The sequence below is a fragment of the Lycorma delicatula genome, chromosome 4 (assembly GCF_047948215.1).
Source record: "Lycorma delicatula isolate Av1 chromosome 4, ASM4794821v1, whole genome shotgun sequence".
In the NCBI taxonomy this organism is placed as follows: Eukaryota; Metazoa; Arthropoda; class Insecta; order Hemiptera; family Fulgoridae; genus Lycorma; species Lycorma delicatula.
Genome location: NC_134458.1, coordinates 191,767,556 through 191,788,892, shown reverse-complemented (window position 1 = coordinate 191,788,892; position 21,337 = coordinate 191,767,556). Strand labels below are relative to the sequence as shown.

Below are 21,337 nucleotides of genomic sequence, written 5' to 3'. Positions count from 1 at the left end.
CAAATACGCACATAACGAACACGAAAATTCGGAAAATTCAAAAACCGGTTTTTTGAGTTTCTTACGAGTCAAAACGTGAACATTTAATGAAAATATGTCCCAATTGTATCGATTATACAGGGTGTCCCTAATAAAAAGCAACCCATCAATCACTCATCCATGAAATTTCAAAAGCCAAGCTTACTCCCCTACTCGTTATTGAAATGGACTCGTCTAACATCTGAAAATCGCGGCGACGCAGTAGAACACTACCGATAGTAACAACAATGCAATCATAATGTTCAGTGTATTGCTAGAGACAAAATGGTGTTTTCGCTAGATGAACGTGTTTTAATTGTCGAGTCGTACTTCAGTACGAAATCAGCGGTTGCAGTGCAAGATTTGTTTCGCCACAACTACCCAGAAAAAACTAGCTCCTAACAAAACATCAGTATTAAGGTTAATCGCAAACTTTAGAGAGACCGGTTCTGTTAATAACAAGGACACACAAGATCTACGTCAGTGTTGAATACAGATACAGTCACTGAAATCAAAGATCGATTACTCGCCTCGCCAAATAAATCGATCAGACGATTATGTGCGGAAATTAATTTGTGTAAATCGACTGTTCATCGAGCGACCAAACGATTAAAATTACGACCTTATCGCATTCAAACGGTTCATCGACTTCTTGAGCCCGACAATGAAAAACGGCTACAATATTGTCAACGGTTCCGTCGATTTCTGCGCGAGGGAATTAACGTTATGGATTCGTTATTTTTCACAGATGAAGCACGGTTTAATTTGGATGGCTACGTAAACAGCCAAAACAGTAGAATTTGGAGCGCTGAAAATCCCCACGTACAATTACACCCGCAGAAGTTGGGCGTGTGGTGCGCGATATCGCGGAAGAAAATAATCGGTCCTATTTTTTTCAAGTACACCATTAATGCAGAACGATATCAGGATATTTTATCTCAGTTCATCGCACTCTTGGAAGAGGAAGACAGACACTGCTAGCTACAACATAACGGTGCGACTTGTAATTTCGTCGTGGAATTCTTTGGTAATCGTGTTATCGGTCGAGACTTGTGGCCACCAAGATCTCAAGATTTGACTGCGGCGGAATTTTTTCTACGGGGTTACCTCATAGAAAAAGACTACAGCAACAAACCACGAACACTTGAACGGTTGAAAGTCAATATTGAACAAGCTGTATTAAATATCCAGCCACAAACTTTGAAAAAAAAGTTGCAAGAAACTCTGTAAAAAGAATTGAAGCTTGTATTCAAGAAGATGGCGGCCACTTCCAATATTTACTGCAAATGTAAGGTAATAATAAAAATTACATTTACATTTACACATGCCTTTTTATTATTTCAATACCTACCAATATAAGGTTGGGTTGCGTTTTATATGGGCCACCCTGTATAATACTTTCCCTTTTGGTGTTATAGCGCTATCTAGATAGGAAAGTAAAAAAATATATACAGTGTTTCTAAAATAGTGGACTGGCAATACTTTTTCGGATTCTACTTGTAAAACTAAACAAAAAATATCCTTAGGAAAAATGGCAATTTCTCTTTAATTCTCCCACTGTCTGCCATTTTGTTATTTTTATATAAAAATTTATATCTCAATTTCGGATAGAGGAATCACATTAATATTTGGTAATCGTCTTTGTAATAATGTTTTAAAATTAGCAAAAAGTCAGGAATTAAAAAATTACATAATTGCGGCCATGCTGATTTTTCAATCTGTTATATCTCCGTGATATTAATTATATAAAAATGTATGTTATTTAATGAAATATTTAGTCTTTTATTTTGAACAAAACGACATATTATTTTAAATCGGTTAACAAATAGTCGAGTTATGACAGAAAATCGATGTTGTAATTTTACGTTACAATTATTGTGAGAAAATTATTACTTAATTTGATACATACTATAATTAATGTTTAATCGAATTGAACGTAAAGTGGAGAAAATGAAAACGGACACGAAATTACAATATCAATTGTTTGCCATAACTCGGCTATTTGTTATCCGATTTTAACAAAGAAAATGCAATTTTGTTAAAAATAAAAACCTTAATATTTTAGAAAATTAACAGAAATTATGAAAAAACTAATATTTACGTAGATATAAGGGATTGAAAAATAAACATGGTCGCCATTTTGTAATTTGCAAAGGTATTAATTCCTGGTTTTTTGCTAATTTTAAAACTTTATTACCAAGACGCTTATGAAATATTAATGTGATTCCTCTATCCGAACTTGAGATATAAATTTTTATATAAAAATAACAAAATGGCGGGCAGTGGGAGAAGGAAGGAGAAATCGCCAATTTTCCTAAGAATATTTTTTGTTTACTTTTACAAGTAGCATCCAAAATAGTATAACCAGCCCATCATTTTAGAAACACCCTTCTTCTATATATGAGCCAAATCGGACTATAAATACAATTTTCGAAATTTCTCAACCTCAGCGTCGCCTAGTGGGTCCAAAATAATTCAGAAACCTTGGCGGTCATGCGCACAATAACTCACCAAGGTTTTATCGCAGTCGGATAAATGGTATAGGAACGCGTACGGACAAACAAACAAACATTCATATATATATATATATATATATATATATATATATATATGTAAAATGAATTACTGCGTTAATGATGAATTATTTAGTTTTAAGTATATATCACATTTTTCTTACCATTTTTTTTTTTTTGTTTCCAGCTAAATTTAAACGTATTGACTTCCCTTTTATACACGTACATACGTGCGCGCGTATAAATACACAAAAAAATGCAAACTTTTTTTTTTTATGTTCAATTTCCAATTTTTTTTACGTCACCCTTACATTTTATTGTTAATCGGTACAAAGAAGGACCTATAATTTTCTTTTATCTTGCTAAAATTCTTGAATTTTTATTTTCTGTTATTCCTTTATTTGAAATGATAATAGTATTAAAGAAAATAAAATGGTATAATAAACGAAGAAGAAGAAACGGATAAAGAAGGAAAAGGGTAAAGCAAAGTAACGCAAAGCGATACAAATTGTAGAATTATCCAGTAATTAGACACGTGTCGAATCTAGTTCTATTTGGTTCTTTCATAACTGTTTAACGCTTTAAAATATATTAAATTTTAGGTAGATATAGAGGAAAACTGTCTTCTTTAAGTTTTTATGATAGATTTTTATTACATTTTAAAATTTATAAAATGAACGTCAAGAATTTGTCGAAAATAAGTTGATGTATATTATTTTTATTCCATTATACAGCGTGTTCTTTAAAGTTGAGGCCAAATTCTAGGAAATGATTCTACTTAATATACTGAAGAAGAATGTCCGGTGAAATGGGCCCGTAAGCGCATATCTTCCTATATATATATATATATATATATTTTCAAGATGAAATATATCTTTAAACCTTATCTAAAAATAAAAGGCTTATTATTTTAGAAAATACATAAATGTTGATAAAACTAATATTTACTAATTATTTAATATTACTAATTATTTATATAAGGAATTGAAAAATAAACATGGCCGCCACTCTGTAATTTGCGAAGGTATTTATTAATTCCTGATTTTTTGCTAATTTTAAAACTTTATTACAAAGACGCTTACCAAATATTAATGTGATTCTTCTACCCGAACTTGAGATATAAATTTATATATAAAAATAACAAAATGGCGGACAGAGGGAGAACGAAGAAGAAATCGCCATTTTTCCTAGGGGTATTTTTTGTTGAGTTTTACAAGTAGAATTCGAAAAAGTATAGCCAACCCATTATTTTAGAAACACTCTGTATATATATATATAATATATGTATTTATGTAGATGAAAGGAAATTAAAGAATAAAATCGAACGAATAAAAGATATTCAGAAATTAAATAAAGAAATAAAAAGGAATATTTACTCAAAAAATACAATAACAAAATTAGAAGAAGTATAGACGAGAAGTAATGGAAACTTGGTTCGATTCCCAGCATGAATCTATCAGTAGTTTCTTTTAAACAATCGATCCATTGATAAAACCGTTATGGGGAAAAAAAACCTGAACAAAAGAAAACATTGATTGAGGAAAAACAGATAAAAGTATATTTAAAAGAAAATAATAAAAATTAACATACAAAAAGGAAAAAGGAAACAAAAAAAAACACACAAAGGTACATAGAATAAAAGATATTCATTATTAAACGAGAAACCAAAGATAACAGAAGATAAAAGACGGTAGCCTATATAGAAAAGAAACAGGGTATTATAAAGCTACATTCCAGAAGAAGCTAAAGATCTAAAAACAGAAAAAGCACTTCTGGAATTTTCTCTACGTGACGTCTATTTTTATTTAAAATATTTTGTTTACAACTCGCTGTGTTGTAGTCTTTAGTCGTTATAAAGTCCTCTGTAACTGCTATCTTATGCATGCAGTTGTACAGTGTAGAAAGATATTTCTGTCGCAGGACTAACTCAAACACCGATCGGGCATCTCTCTACTATAATCCTATGTCCGAACTTAAAATAAAATAGCTAATCTGAAAAATAAAAAATAAATAACAATCAACTGGCAAGACATAATCGAATGTTTACAGCGCATCGTATCTCTACAGCGAAATCTTAATAAAAATTAAAATAAAAAATTAATTCAAATGTTTTAAAACATGTAAAATTGAAATATAATAATTGTACAACCATTACATAATCAAATGTTATAAATTAAAAAAAAATCCCTTTCGGCTCGCCAGAAGGGTGCTAAGCAGGGTATAAAAAAGATTTACATCTTACAGTAAAGAAAAACTTCTAATTTACTCAATACGACAACGGTTGCATGTTTAGCATACGACAAGCCCCATATTCTTACTATTTGGTCATCCCTTGCCGTAAGGGATGATCTTATCAAAAATTGTTTCATACAAATGTTTTAGGTAATTTTTAAAGGAACAATTTAAAACGATTCGATACTCTGCCTATTAAGGGAAATATGATTTTTTTTTGTCTGCAAAACCTCCTTTTTTCCAACATTCTGGGCCAATAGTTGGTGATATCAAAAAACTTTACTTGCGATTACTTTTTGCGGGGTCACCTTAAAAGCAAAGCGTTCTACAATAGACCTGCTACAACGGAAGAACTGAAGGCAAAGATCCGAGAAGCAATTGCGGAAATTCCAGTCGAGATGTTACGTCAAACCACAAACAATTTAACGAAGAGATTTTGTGAGTGTTTACGTAGAAGAGGTCACCTGGAAGATGTCATCTTTAAAAAATAAACTAAAATGTATGTATCCTAAAATGACAAAATTTGTACAATTACATGAAATAGAATTCAAATTTTTCATTAACATTATTTAATTTTTTAAATTTCCCGTTTCTTTGAATCATCCTGTATATATCCACTCCTTAGACAGTTATTATGTAATTAAATTTTTCTGTATATCTCATTTCTATAATCTCAGTAGCCATTCCCCAGTCGATGAAAAAGATACGAAAATCTTTATAACGAATTGTCCGTTTCACAGTTCCAACGGCGTGGTATTTCGGTTTTGTGCGCATGCCCAAATAGGAAGCAACGTTGAGAAAGCAAGGTCGCTCCCGCAGTGCCGACCCTAGCGTGTTGGTGAAAGGTAGGTTTTTGTATTCCGCGTATGTATGGAACATTACTTGTTCATTCCCTTTTCTGTTTTAATCGGTGGAAGGAATATGAACGCGGTTTAGTTTTTTTTTTTTTTTTTTTTTTTTTTGTAACGATCAGACAATGTTCGGAAGTAAGGGCTCTTTGATGCCAAATCTGTCCGCAAAGAAAGACAGAAGGTCTTTCTTTGTGGACAGATTGGAAGATCGAAAGAGAAGGGAATTTGTAAAAACTATGTTCTGTGCACATAGAAATTTAAATTAAACACCGTTGGATTATAGTGTTTTTAAACGGACATTTTATTAAGTTATTATCTAATAATACTAAAAAATATTATCTGTATTGACATTTTATTAATTATTCAGTAAACCGAATACGGTTTTAAGCACAATATACTTAAAAACCGTGTACTATATTCTTGAATGTGATAAAGTGTAGAATTAGATTATTATCCTGTTTCCAGCTATTCTATTTGATTCATTTTTTTTACAGGAAATTTAACCAAGGCCTTGAAAAGGACACGAATATATTTTCTGGACCCCTATTAATTTTAGCTACGGGTCGATATTGATCACTATCTTGACGGGAAGGTAAAAAGGAACTCGAAAACTTGATAATATTACACAAAGAAAAACGTCTGCGAGTGCGTGTATGGGAGACAGATAGAGAGAGAGAGAGAGAGAGAGAGAGAGATAGAGAGAGTGTTAAAATTAAATAAATGTTTACGACCGTCGTTCAAGGAAGGAAAAATTAAAGAGAAAGAGAATTATAGAAATTTAATAAAACTGAAGAACAGTATAAGATAAAGAAAGAATGGAAAAGTGTAAAATAGGAGTAATACAGCAGTTGATATTTAAGGCAGGTTTATTAGTGCAATATAGAAAGTAAAAGTCCTTGCCACAGGCAAGGTATATCATTTTAATACGGTTAAATTCTACCTCGATAAAACGACATAACACTGTGAACGGTAGACTGAATCGAGCATTAAGAAACGGTTAGATTGTAAAAAACAAGCAAAACCAACGCTTAACTGTAACTTACAATTAAAAATTAAAAAAAAAAAAATGTATTCCCACTAAAGTACAGTCGTTTCCGATTATAATAGAACAGTATTTAAAAGGACGAACAACCTTTACGCAGATGACTCATTCAGCCTACACAACTGTCTGTACAGTGTTAATAAACTTCAACTTATACTCTGAAAACAGACAGACCAAATAAAATAAAGGAGAAGTATGAAATCAACCTTCATAGCAACACAAATTCAATCAACAGGAAGTAATCATTTAACCTTGAAACAAGTATACAGCAGGTAAAACATTGCAAATTTTATTATAAATATAAAATGCATTAAAATAAATACGTAGCGAAGCGAAACATTGAATTATCTTTAAACATATATTTATCTACCTACACAGAATATTAAATAAAAATTTCATTAACATAGAAAACCAAATTTGGAGTTACATTGTACCACGATGAATAAATACGGCCAGGTTTGAGTAATAAATAAAAGATAGATAACGTAGAAGAAAAATTGGGAGTATATTAAAATGGAAATTCTTAAAGCAGCAAAACCGAACTTAGGAAGGAAAAACAAAGAGAACAGATAAAAAAAAACCCTGGATATCAGAAGATATATTAAAGCTGACATATGAACATAGTAAAAGGAACTATCGACAATTAAGAAATACTATAATTAAAAAAAAAGCGAAAGAAAAGATGATAAAAGAAAACTGTTAAAAATGAAACGAGAAAATGATCATCGGTAAAATAAACGGAGCAAACAGGAAAGTTAAGGAAATATTTGTGGCACATAAATTAGAATCAAATAATGGGTTAAAACAAGGCTGGTAAAACGATTTATAAAATTAAAATAATTGGCGGCTCGTACCTAAAATAATTAACTTGGCGGGGGGGGGGGGGGGGGTGCTGCACCAGGAAAATATTTTTCAAAGCCAAGGTTAAAGTTTTCTGTAAAATAAAGGAATCAAATAGAATCCCTGGAAGCAGGATAATAATCTAATTCTACACTTTATCACGTTTGATAAAACGGTACACGGTTTACAAGCACATTGCGTTTAAACACCGTATTCCGTTTAACCGAATAAATAATAAAATTTATTATGTTTATATATAAATGTTAAGTTAAGGAAAATTTTAGGGTACATAAATTAAAATGTAATAATGTGTTAAACAAAGATGGTACACCAATATATAATACGGAAGGTAAAGTCGATAGATGGGTGGAATATATTGAAGAGTTATACGGAGGAAATGAATTAGAAAATGGTGTTATAGAGGAAGAAGAGGAAGTTGAGGAGGACGAAATGGGAGAAACCTTACTGAGATCTGAATTTAAGAGAGCGTTAAAAGATTTGAATGGCAGAAAGGCTCCTGGAATAGACGGAATACCTGTAGAATTACTGCGCAGTGCAGGTGAGGAAGCGATTGATAGATTATACAAACTGGTGTGTAATATTTATGAAAAAGGGGAATATCCGTCAGACTTCAAAAAAAGTGTTATAGTCATGATACCAAAGAAAGTAGGGGCAGATAAATGTGAAGAATACAGAACAATTAGTTTAACTAGTCGTGCATCAAAAATCTTAACTAGAATTCTATACAGAAGAATTGAGAGGAGAGTGGAAGAAGTGTTAGGAGAAGACCAATTTGGTTTCAGGAAAAGTATAGGGACAAGGGAAGCAATTTTAGGCCTCAGATTAATAGTAGAAGGAAGATTAAAGAAAAACAAACCGACATACTTTGCGTTTATAGACCTAGAAAAGGCATTCGATAACGTAGACTGGAATAAAATGTTCAGCATTTTAAAAAACTTACGGTTCAAATACAGAGATAGAAGAACAATTGCTAACATTTACAGGAACCAAACAGCAACAATAATAATTGAAGAACATAAAGAAGCCGTAATAAGAAAGGGAGTCCGACAAGGATGTTGCCTATATCCGTTACTTTTTAATCTTTACATGGAACTAGCAGTTAACGATGTTAAAGAACAATTTAGATTCGGAGTAACAGTACAAGCTATAAAGATAAAGATGCTACGATTTGCTGATGATATAGTAATTCTAGCCGAGAGTAAAAAGGATTTAGAAGAAACAATGAACGGCATAGATGAAGTCCTACGCAAGAAATATCGCATGAAAATAAATAAGAACAAAACAAAAGTAATGAAATGTTGTAGAAATAACAAAGATGGATCACTAAATGTGAAAATAGGAGGAGAAAAGATTATGGAGGTAGAAGATTTTTGTTATTTGGGAAGTAGAATTACTAAAGATGGACGAAGCAGGAGCGATATAAAATGCCGAATAGCACAAGCGAAACGAGCCTTCAGTAAGAAATATAATATGTTATATCAAAAATTAATTTAAATGTCAGGAAAAGATTTTTGAAAGTATATGTTTGGAGTGTCGCTTTATATGAAAGTGAAACTTGGACGATCGGAGTATCTGAGAAGAAAAGATTAGAAGCTTTTGAAATGCGGTGCTATAGGAGAATGTTAAAAATCAGACGGGGTGGATAAAGTGACAAATGAAGAGGTATTGCGGCAAATAGATCAAGAAAGAAGCATTTGGAAAAATATAGTTAAAAGAAGAGACAGACTTATAGGTCACATACTAAGGCATCCTGGAATAGTCGCTTTAATATTGGAAGGACAGGTAGAAGGAAAAAATTGTGTAGGCAGGCCACGTTTGGAATATGTAAAACAAATTGTTAGGGATGTAGGATGTCGAGGGTATACTTAAATGAAACGACTAGCACTAGATAGGGAATCTTGGAGAACTGCATCTAACCAGTCAAATGACTGAAGACAAAAAAATATATAAAAATGTTAAGTTCGTTTGTGTACGCTTCAAAAACTCAAAATGTTCGGCACCGATTGAGCTCAAATTTTAGCACGATATATAACCCGCATCCAAGATTGTTTTTATCTATTTTTCGCATCAGTCACATACCCGCGACCGCGAGAAAACAGTTTTTTTAACCGTCAGCTGTGTACCAGTGACCGCGCCATCTGCCGGAAGCGAGGGGAACACTCGCCATACTAGCTACCGACAACCTAAGTCACATGTGAAACATGTGCTTCAGATTATTATACAATCTGTATTAAATATTCATTTTAATCGAGGTACTTTTGTGTGATCGTGTCGTGATTGAGCTGCGCCTTTCACCAAGCTCTGAATTTATTAGAAAACGACCAACAATGGGATATATGTATTAATGACGCGTGCAACACTGCACATGCAAACCAAATTCGCGCATTATTCGCAATTATGTTGATTCCATCAATTGAGCTCATTGTTATACAGTAAGCAAGCTCTTCGTTACACATAACATTTCTGCGAAGAGAGAGTCCTTATATGTTCCCGTTTTTGAGCACACAAACTGCTATTTAGAACAAGATCATTGAAGATGTCCTTATCGAAAACATCTTGTCCCTTCTGTATGTATTAAACTGAAGGGGATAACGATGTGTATTTGTATGGACTCCAGAGCTTGCTGGTACCTCCGGAAATGAAATCGCAAGCGAAGCTAAGAATGGCAACAATTATTGATTAATATGGACATAATCCCTAATCGTGTGGTATACACTAAACCTGATAACACACCACAGTCGTTAATTTGGTCTTTGTTAGGATGCCATCGGTGTAAATACCTCGACAGACTTTTCCATCAGTGTATTTATAAAACTTACAACTTACTTTCGCTTTCATATGACTTCTTCCAACCACGACCACCTAGCAAAACTTACAACACTATACTAACAAAATAACCGATTCGAATAAGCGTGATCCCCGCGTCTTCCTCTAATACCAAAGGCTTCGCACAGAAACTCTTCCCACATCTAATTTCAATGAGACTATGCACTCAGATCATTACCGGGTTGAATCTTTCAAACACCAAAAAAAAATATTCTCTCACCAGCAAAACAAGTTTTGATCGCAAAAACGACAATATTCTTCTACAATTCAATCTACTCAAAAGTCCTCTAGGTTTACTCAAAAATCAATAAACAAATATACAAATTTAATAAACTTCCAATAAAAACACACCAATATATCGATAGCTTCCCTTCATCTCCCACAGAGTTATGGGAAAGATATCGATCGCTATGGCTGAGGATATTTTGCATATAGTACGCCTAGAAAATGCCAATATGACCTTGGAATTTACAGAAGGCATTTACAACGAAGCATTGATAAATATTGAAGACAAGTGCTTAGCTATTGCAAATAAAGTTCTTAGTCGATTGGGAATGCCAGCACCCACCCGAGCTGCGATCGCTTCATTTGATGTGGATTTACGCCGTGAACAGAGGTACAACTGGTGATCATCAGTCATATGTCCGATCAAAAATTCCCAAATTAACGCGTTAAAAGAAAGGCATTTATGATCGCATAATGCAAATGATAAATGACGGAGTTCGAGGGATCTTCTTCTTGGATGCACCAGGAGGAACTGGGAAAACATTCCTCATTAGACTGATTCTAGCAACAGTTCGATCAAAAGATGACATAGCCTTAGCTCTTGCTTCGTCTGGAATAGCTGCGACATTGTTACCAGGTGGAAGGACTGAGCATTCAGCTCTGAAGTTGCCATTAAACATGCAAATCATCGAGACTCCCACGTGCAATATTTCCGAAGCATTCTGTATGTGAAAAGTATTACAAAAATGTAAACTCATTGTTTGGGATGAATGCACGATGGCACATAAAAAATCGCTTAAAGCTCTTCATCGATCGTTACGAGATTTGCGTGGAAACGTTCAACCATTCGGGAATGCTTTGATATTGCTCGCAAGAGATTTTAGGCAAAAATTGCCTGTAATTTCTTGATCGACACCAGCAGACGAAATAAATGCTTGCCTGAAATATTCAACACTGTGGCGACACGTACGTATACTCCAGTTGACTACGAATATGCGTGTCCAGTTGCAGAATGATCCATCAGCTGAGGTATTCTCACGACAGTTACTGGACATTGGAAACGGACAGCTGCCAGTCGTCTAGACGAATAACATTTCCTGATAATTTTTGTAATTTAGTAACATCGAAAGAAGAACCGATCGAAAAAGTATTTCCTGATATTCAAATTAATCATAGAAATCACGATCGGCTCGGCGAACAAGCTATCCTTGCCGCAAAGAATAAAGATGTCTATCGACTTAAGAAAGTTATTCAATTCGGCATTCAAAGTGAGGAAATTACATATAAGTCGATAGACACCGTTGTGGAAGCAGATGAAGTAGTTAATTATCCGACGGAATTTTTAAACTCACTTGATCTGTCAGGGATGCCACCACACACATTAAAATTGAAAATAGGTGTGCCAATTATCCTGTTGCGGAATATTAATCAGCCAAAACTCTGCAACGGCACGCGACTTGCAGTTAAGAAATTGATGAATAACGTAGTGGAAGCGACGATTTTAACGGGGCCTTTCAAAGGTGAAGATGTCCTCATTCCTCGAATACCCATAATCCCGACCGATACACCATTTTAATTTAAGAGATTGCAATTCCCAATTCGATTGGTATTTGCAATCACAATCGATAAAGCTCAAGGTCAATCTTCAGAATTGTGTGGTTTAGATTTAAATGCGGATTTCTTCTCACATGGGATACTGTATGTTGCGTGTTCCCGAGTCGGCAAACCAGATAGCCTTTATATCTACGCATACAGTGGAAAAACAAAAAAAAAAATTGTATAACCACAAGTATTGCAAAATTAAACTTCTATGAAACGTATGCTTTGTTTTGTTTCTCAATTCTCATCCATGCAACCACAATGTGCCACAGCGAAGCGTGGCGGGTAGAACTAGTTAGATAATAACTTGAGAAAATGCCCGCTTAAAAACACTACACTCCAACGGTACATAATTTAAATTTCTGTGTACACAGAAACAAATACGTAATTAGTTTTTCTAATTACCTTCTCTTTCGCCGTTCCAGCGTGTTTTTAAAGATCAAAATTTGGACATCAAAGAGCCGTTCTGATCGCTACTGAAAAACAACTAAACCGTATTTGATTCCCGTGGATGTGACAGTAATAGCAAACACTTAAAATAAATGTTTAAACTTTGATTATTATTCATTTATTTTATTTTAGCGCTCTCCTGTGACGTCAACACATACTAGACCACTAGAACCGCTGTACGTAAATGCTACACTAACGCTCTTTGTGGTAAAAGGTGATTACAACTGACGCAGAATACCACCTGAGCCGATAGACCATATTTTGGGGTTGTTGACCGATTTTGCAAAACTTTTTTTTTGAAAATATTATTTTTAAATTGTTAATAAATGTGTCAATGAAAAATAAGACCATAATTAGGAGAAATCTAGAGATACTGAGGGTGACCATTATCCCCTTTACTTTGAATATTTAATGGCAACAACGCCCCATACAACGAAGTAATCGAACAATGTTTATGGAAAATCGGTACAGTAGTTCTGGAGAAATAAGGTGATTTAGAGTGCAACAACGAACACAAAAACGTATGAAGGTCAGGAAAATTTCCATCCGGTTTTTTTGGGTTCCTTAGGTGTCAAAACGTTAATCCACCGGGTTGGTCTAATGATGAACGCGTCTTCCCAAATCAGTTGATTTGGAAGTCGAGAGTTCCAGCGTTCAAGTCCTAGTACAGTCAGTTATTTTTACACGGATTTGAATACTAGATCGTGGATACCGGTGTGCTTTGGTGGGTGGGTTTCAATTAACCACACATCTCAGGAATGGTCGACCTCAGACTGTACAAGACTACACTACATTTACACTGATATACATATCCTCATTCATCCTCTGAAGTACAGGGTCATTCACGGGAACCTGATGTTTTTGAAGTGGGTTGTACTCAGGCGTTCCTGGTGGGAGGATCACGTGGCTGGTGTCTGACGTTTCCTTTGTTCATAGAATTTACATTTTAGTCGTCGAGAATGAGCCGTGGACGCTAGACCAACGCCTGTACGCGTATGACAGTTTTGTGCGAAATGACGAATCCGTAACTGCTGTTCAGCGAGATTTCCGCTGTCAGTTTAATATCCATCGTAACGCAAGCGTCCCTTCTCGTAACACAATATTGCGACGGGTAAAGAACCTTCGAAGAATCGGTTCAATATTGATGAAAAAACCAACGGGTCCCCGACGAACCGCTAGCATTCCGGAGAATATCGAACGAATAAGGGAAGCCATTGTCAGAAGCCCACGCCGCTCTATTCAAAGGCATTCAGCAGCGCTTCAAATGAGCACAAGTACGGTAAGACGAATTCTGCATACAGACCTGCATTTCCATCCTTACAAGATAGCCGTCGTGCAGCAGTTAAACGAGCAAGATTTCACGCAGCGATTACAATTTTGTCGACAAACGCTTACCGTTTTTGAAGAAAATGAAAATTTGTTATCGTTAATGAGTGACGAAGCCCATTTTCATCCGAATGGCTTCGTCAACAAACAGAATTGCCGTTATCGGGCAGAAAGAAACCCGCATCGGCTTCACGAGAGACCACTTCATAGCTCAAAGGTGACTGTCTGATGCGCAATAGGAATGGTCGGTGTTATTGGACCGTATTTTTTTAAAGAAAATGACGCTGCCGTAACTGTAACATCTGATCGTTACATTGCGATGTTGAATACGTATTTCATCCATCAGTTACGAAACCGGGGAATCGATTTTCAAAATGTGTTATTCTAGCAGGATGAAGCTACAGCGCACACAGCGAGGGCAACGATGTCTGTCCTCCGTAACTTGTTTCCGGGACGGATCGATTCCAGATTCGGCGATATTCCTTGGCCCCCTCGGTACCCCGACTTGAGTAGTTGTGATTTAATTCTGCGGGGGTTTCTGAAATCGCGTGTGTACGGCAATAAACCGGGTACATTGGAGGACCTAAAAATCGCAATTCGTCATCACGTCACCCAGATTGATGTAGACATGCTGCAAATAATTGAGGCCAGTTACCGTGAAAGGCTACAACAATATATTGCCCAAAATGGACATCACTTGTCGGACATAAGTTTTCGTTCATGAGTAAGTAACAAATGCTTTGATTTAACAAGTGTTTCAGTACCAATAAAACTTTTTTAAAGTAAATATTAAAATTTTTATGATTATTTTAAAAACATTTGGTTCCCGTGAAAGACCCTGTATTATCTGAACGGTAATTACCGGAGGCTAAACAGGAAAAAGTAAAAAACGGTGACACTACAACAACATCCGTTGAAAACTGCACATACCCAAATTGGACCGATTACAATAATTTCCGTTTTAAAACTATAGCGCAAGACGGAGATATAAAAACAGAAAAATCCAAAAGAATTTGTCAAAATATTACACAGTAAAAAAATGGCACGACACAATGAAATAACTATAAAACTCGAAGTGTAGTGGAGCTATCAGGTGGTGAAAAAATGTACTAAATGAAGACAAAATAAACTTTAAAATGAGTCCTAAATTAACTACTTATCATTACTGAAGGAAAGAAATTTTTTTAAATTGATAAATTTTTGTTTAAAAAAAGCTGAAAAGACAGTGGTATGAATTTCCTGTCACGCGGTTTTTTTCTGATGCACGGCTTACAGACACCTCAATTTAAAATATTTATCATTTATTTAAATATTATATATTTTATTTATGTAATTCAAGGATTCTAACTAAAGTGCGTGTGGATACCGTATTTCATTTGCGCAGGTGTGGCGGTACTAGCGGCCATTTTAAATACTAAATATTATTCATTTAATTATAATCCTACTGTTCACTTGTGACGTCATAACATACCAGACGACTACAGTACTAGTCCGGCCGGGATGTGGGGCTGGTAGGGGGAGTAACGGTGGATGGGTTAAAAACACCCCCCCAAACTTTGAGGGGGAGCAAATTTGTGGATCCGAGACGCTAACAGAAAAAATTGCAATAATAAAGATACCCACCTGTACTGCCTTCTTCGACTTTAAAAATTATTACTAATTTTTGGAGTGGAGGTGCAGTTAAATTAAAAAAAAATTGTAAAAAACTTTTTATTGTTCACACAAAAAAAAAAGCAACGGAAATCACCCCTTGTACTAACTTCTATAACTTTTCAAAATTAAACCGATTTTTAGAGGTGGGGGTGAAAATTTAACAATTTTTTTTTCGAAAAGTTGTTTACTTAATATTCACGAAATTATAAAAAAAAATATTACGTTAATTATGCAAAATGTGGAGACGATTTCGGTTTTTTCCCCTGTATCCCCCAGCTCCTAACATTTTACATTAAAATACCAGCAATGCTCCTACTACAGGGTGTCCCATATAAAACGAAACCCATCAATCACTCATCCATGAAATTTCAAAAGTCAAGCTTACTCCCCTACTCGTTACTGAATTGGACTCGTCCAACCTATGAACATCGCGGCGACGCAGTAGAACACTACCGATAGTAACAACAACGCAATCATAACGTTCAGTATATTGCTAGAGAAAAGATGGTGTTTTAGCTAGATGAACGTGTTTTCATTGTTTAGTCGTACTTCAGTACGAAATCAGCGGTTGCGGTGCAAGATTTGTTTCGCCATAAATACCCAGATAAACCGGCTCCTAACAAAACATCAGTATTAAGGTTAGTCTCAAAATTTAGAGAGACCGGTTCTGTTAATAACAAGGGACACAAAAGATCTGCGTCAGTGTTGAGTACAGATACAGTCGCTGAAATCAAAGACCAATTACTCGCCTCGCCAAATAAATCGATCAGACGTTTGTCTGCTGAAATTAATTTTTCTAAATCGACCGTTCGGGCGACCAAACGATTACAATTACGACCTTATCGCATTCAAACGGTTCATCGACTTCTTGAGCCCGACAAAGAAAAACGGCTACAATATTGTCAACGGTTCCGTCGATTTCTGCGTCAGCGAATTAATGTTATGGATTCGTTATTTTTTCATAGATGAAGCACGGTTTCATTTGGACGGCTACGTAAACAGCCAAAACAGTAGAATTTGGAGCGCTGAAAATCCCCACGTTTATCACGAAAAACAATTACACCCACAGAAGTTGGGCGTGTGATACGCGATATCGTGGAAGAAAATAATCGGTCTTATTTTTTTTCGAGTACACCATTAATGCTGAACGATATCGGGATTTTTTTATTTCAGTTCATCGCACTCTTAGAAGAGGAAAACAGACACTGCTGGCTACAACATGACGGTGCGACATCGAACTACACAGCTTCAACTTCTGATTTCGTCGAGGAATTCTTTGGTAATCGTGTTATCGGTCGAGGCTTGTGGCCACCAAGATCTCCAGATTTGACTGTGGCGTATGGGGTTACCTCAAAGAAAAAGCCTACAGCAACAAACCACGAACACTTGAACGATTGAAAGTCAATATTGAACAAGCTGTATTAAATATCCAGCCACAAACTTTGAAAAAAGTTGCAAGAAACGCTGAAAATAGAATTGAAGCTTGTATTCAAGAAGATGGCGGCCATTTGCAACATTTACTCTAAATGTAAGGTAATGGATGGTAATAATAAAAATTACATTTACATTTACACATGCCTTTTTATTATTTCAATACCTACCTATATAAGGTTGAGTTGCGTTTTATATGGGACACCCTGTATAAAAATATTATTACAAAGTTTGGTAAAAATCGGACAAGTAGTTCTGGAAATATAAAGCGATTTACACACGAACATACATACATACGTACGCACATTTTCTCGCGAAAACTTTAATGTCATTTTTCCGTTTTTGGGGGCCCTTAAGGGGTCAGTTCATCAACATTCGGTGAAAACCAGATATGCCAAATTTTGAACAATATTTTCGATTCTATGGGACCCATAAGGGATTAATTCGTCAATTATAGGTGAAAACCGGATATGTCCAATTCCCCTTCTATATATTATAGCAGCTATATAGACAGGAAAGCAAAATAAATTTTATCTAGCAAGGACATAAAAATATACATATTTTTTAATCTTAACAGTTAAAAAATATAATTGTATCATATTAAAAAAAGTACATTTTGAAGAACCAATAAATGAAAAAAAATTTGTCATATATTGGGTTAACAATTAAAGAAAGATATTATTATGGTGTAAATTAAATTTTTCGTAGAGTAAAACAGTTTTTTGACACATTTTACTTTATTTAACGCTACAGTGGAACCACATGATGCGTATCAAAACAATATGTATTATTACGGGAAAGGATATATCGCGATTTTAACATATACACGCATGCGTACGCGCGCTCACACACACATACATTTTTAATCGAAGTGAGAGGGACGGTTCAATGGCCTGTCTCTAACTTACAGATTGCGTACGTTACTTATACGTCGGTTCATTCACCAACCTATTCATATGATTGAGACAAGAGTAGTCACGTGTCAAATAATACAACGTACTCTTATAGTCGATCTCTTACTGAATGCAATATCACCTGAATAAGTAACACTCTTTCGATACTCAACACTATCGATACAACTATCAAAAAATTTTCCGCCTTGGTCAAATACCTAGGTTGGGTTTAAATTATTCTAAATATTTGTTGTTCATAAAAATAAATAAAACATCTTGACTTCGAATATAATATAAATTATTTTTATTATAATCTTGAACTCGTAAATCATATACATAACAGTATATTTATTAATTACATATTTGTAACAAACACAACTTGAGTAACTGGATGACAGAACCAAACTGAACGATTGTAGTGCGGAGCCAGCTTTTATACCGTAGATGGAGCTGAGTGCAGCTGTCCGAAAGACATTTAAAAATTAAAAGACATTTCTTTAATTAAAATTTAAATACCTCATTTAAAAAAGGGAGCACAAAAAAGTGAACGTTTGGCAGAGATGCCAACCTGAACTAACGAGTAACAAAAAAAGTGAGAATTAATCAGTGTTGCCAACCTTCATTTAAAAATTAGATAACTCGATTAAATAAACTAATATAAATATCTCATTCAAATAACCGTGGATCTCAACAATAACACACCTATACGATAAAAGATTTGTATTCGTTATCTATGATTAATTGGCAACACTACAGATCTTATATTTAATATAACTAATTGTGGAAATGTTATTTCATAAATACTATTTACGAGAGGTTATGTCAAAAGTAAAGACGGTTTCATTGGAAAAAAATTTATAAATTATATCTATATATATAAAAATGTTAAGTTCGTTTCTGTACGGCTTCAAAAACTCAAAATGTTCTGCACCGATTGAGCTCAAATTTTAGCACGATATATAACCCGCATCAAAGATTGTTTTCATCTATTTTTAATAAATCTATCTATCTATTTTTAATCTGTACAGTTTTAATTTGGAAATGTAAACAAAGGAAAACCAATCAGATCAATGCAATATGGCCGCTGTCAAACACAACGACCAAATTTCTTTGAATTATATTTAGCAGCTAAAACATCTGTATTTTATTAAAAAAAAAAAACAAAAAAAAAAACACCAAAACAAAAAGAAAAGCCACCAAGAAGGATGACTTACAGTAAATAAATTAAAACGCCCAACTTTCTTATAGCCCACATAGACTTAAGACTATGCAAACAAAAAAAGTCGAAATAACCAAATACACAGAAAATAATATCCCTACATAATGACCAAAAAATCCTTTGTTAGGTTAAATATTCACTTTTGTCTGAATTTACAGAAGGCATTTACAACGAAGCATTGATAAATATTGAAGAAAAGTGCTTAGCTAATGCAAATAAAGTTCTTAGTCGATTGGGAATGCCAGCACCCACCCGAGCTGCGATCGCTTCATTTGATGTGGATTTACGCCGTGAACAGAGTTACAACATTGGTGATCTTTAGTAATATGTACAATCAAACATTCCCAAATTAACGCGTGAACAGAGAGGAATTTATGATCGCATAATGCAAATGATAAATGACGGAGTTGGGGGACCTTCTTGGATGTGCCAGGAGGAACTGGGAAAACATTCCTCATTAGATTGATTCTAGCAACGGTTCGATCAACCTATAGCCTATAACATATATCGGTGTCCCACCATAAATCAAATTATATCTCATGAACTACTAGATAAAATTTGACCAAACTTGGTCAGATTACTTCTACATATAGGGAAATGATACTAATAAATTTTCAACAAGAATTTTCGTTCAAGAAGGTGAAATAAGTGTTAATGAAATGAGTACCTGAATAACGCCCTAACGCGTAGCAGTTAAAGTAAGTAAACTCATCTTCATAGAGTTACAAACGGACTCGTCTAGCGCATACATGATTAATTGTCAAACACATAGATTAACACAGAAGGAACTTTCTAATGGAATGCAAGTTGAGGATTCCTGAGGTAATTTTGGCAACTAATTTTTTATCTATCTTTTCAACAATATTCTTTAGTAAATTTTATTTGAGGAAAACAACAGGAAAGGAAGAAAAAAAGTCGTTTTAACTTAAACCGTATTTAATTAATAATATAATATATAAATTTTGGAGAAAAACACGTAAATAAGAAAGATAAATACACATATAAATATATAATTACAAAGACAACACATAAATAGTTATATAGATGCACAACCACACATTAATTTCAAAAGATAATACCTTATAATGAATTCCAGCTGAATAGTTAAACCATTTATGATTGCTTTTAGTAACAGAATAATATTTTAATACATTTTTTTTGCTTTCCTTCTATTACAATTGATAAAATATCGCAAAAGTTCTCATTAGACGCATACTGAAATATGCAAGCCAATTCTTTATCATCTTTTTTCGAACAAAGGTTTTTTGGGTGATGGCATTTAAATTCAACCACAAGATCTTTAATGTTGAATGAAACGAAACCGAAAAATATTTGTAGTAAACAATTATAACAAAGCTGAGGATCAAACTCCACATTAAAATTATACTCGATAAGTGCATTTACTTTAAAATCAAATAGACTCTTATCTAACAGCAATAAAAATTGTTGTAATCCATCATCCATTTCTAATGTACAATTTAGAATATTTTTCACCACCTCCATACAAGCATACGCTATCAATGTTAATGGTTTCGTGGCCACAAGAAGCGAACTGCCGGTTTTAATATACACCATATTTAAACTGTAAAAAATAAAAAAAAGGTTTAATAGAAATTAATTTCAAAAGAAGAAAGCATAATTCCATAATACATTATTATCTTATTTACTGTATATAATGAAATAAAAAATTTACAATACACTTAACTTATACAAAAACCTATTCAGAAAATGAAGGAACACCATTAATTATGTAGACATGCGGTTAGTTTCATAAAAAGGATCATTTTTAAATTACCCTAAAAAGAGCTGCTTCAACTCACGAAAGGAATTTATGTACCCCCTTGGAAGGAATAGTGCGTATTTTATCTACAGCGATGCACTTATCGTCGAAATCCCAAAGGAACTAATTTATCTGAACCATTCGGATTAAATGCTTTTATGATTAAAACATTTTCACTACTTTTAAAATAACAGCTGGGCTATCGAATCTATTTGTTTTTTGTTTTTTTTTGTAATTGTTAAATCTTACCTATATTCGTTTACATCCCATTTGCTTTTTCGATCGTTTTATTTGAATCAGTTCTAAACGTATACAATTTAGCTCTCAAACCAATGAATTCGGCGAATCGGAGCACCGCTGCCTTTTTTATCTTTAAATTTTCCTAAACTTTTTTTGTTTTTTATCGTAAAACAAGAAT

The 21,337-nt window shown here is 34.1% G+C and overlaps 1 protein-coding gene across 8 annotated transcripts in view; it reads right to left on the bottom strand.

Moving 5' to 3' along the window:
• corn (microtubule-binding protein cornetto) overlaps window positions 1–21,337 on the bottom strand; it is a 342,761-nt gene that overhangs the window by 244,327 nt on the left and 77,097 nt on the right. For 5 of the 8 annotated variants that reach the window (XR_012756233.1, XR_012756232.1, XR_012756231.1 and 2 more), the window contains one exon: window positions 20,064–20,721. The exons of the other annotated variants lie outside the window; for them this stretch is intronic. The gene's annotated coding sequence lies outside the window, so the exon portion shown is untranslated. Of the gene's footprint in view, window positions 1–20,063; window positions 20,722–21,337 lie in introns of those variants that run through there. 8 annotated transcript variants of the gene reach the window in all.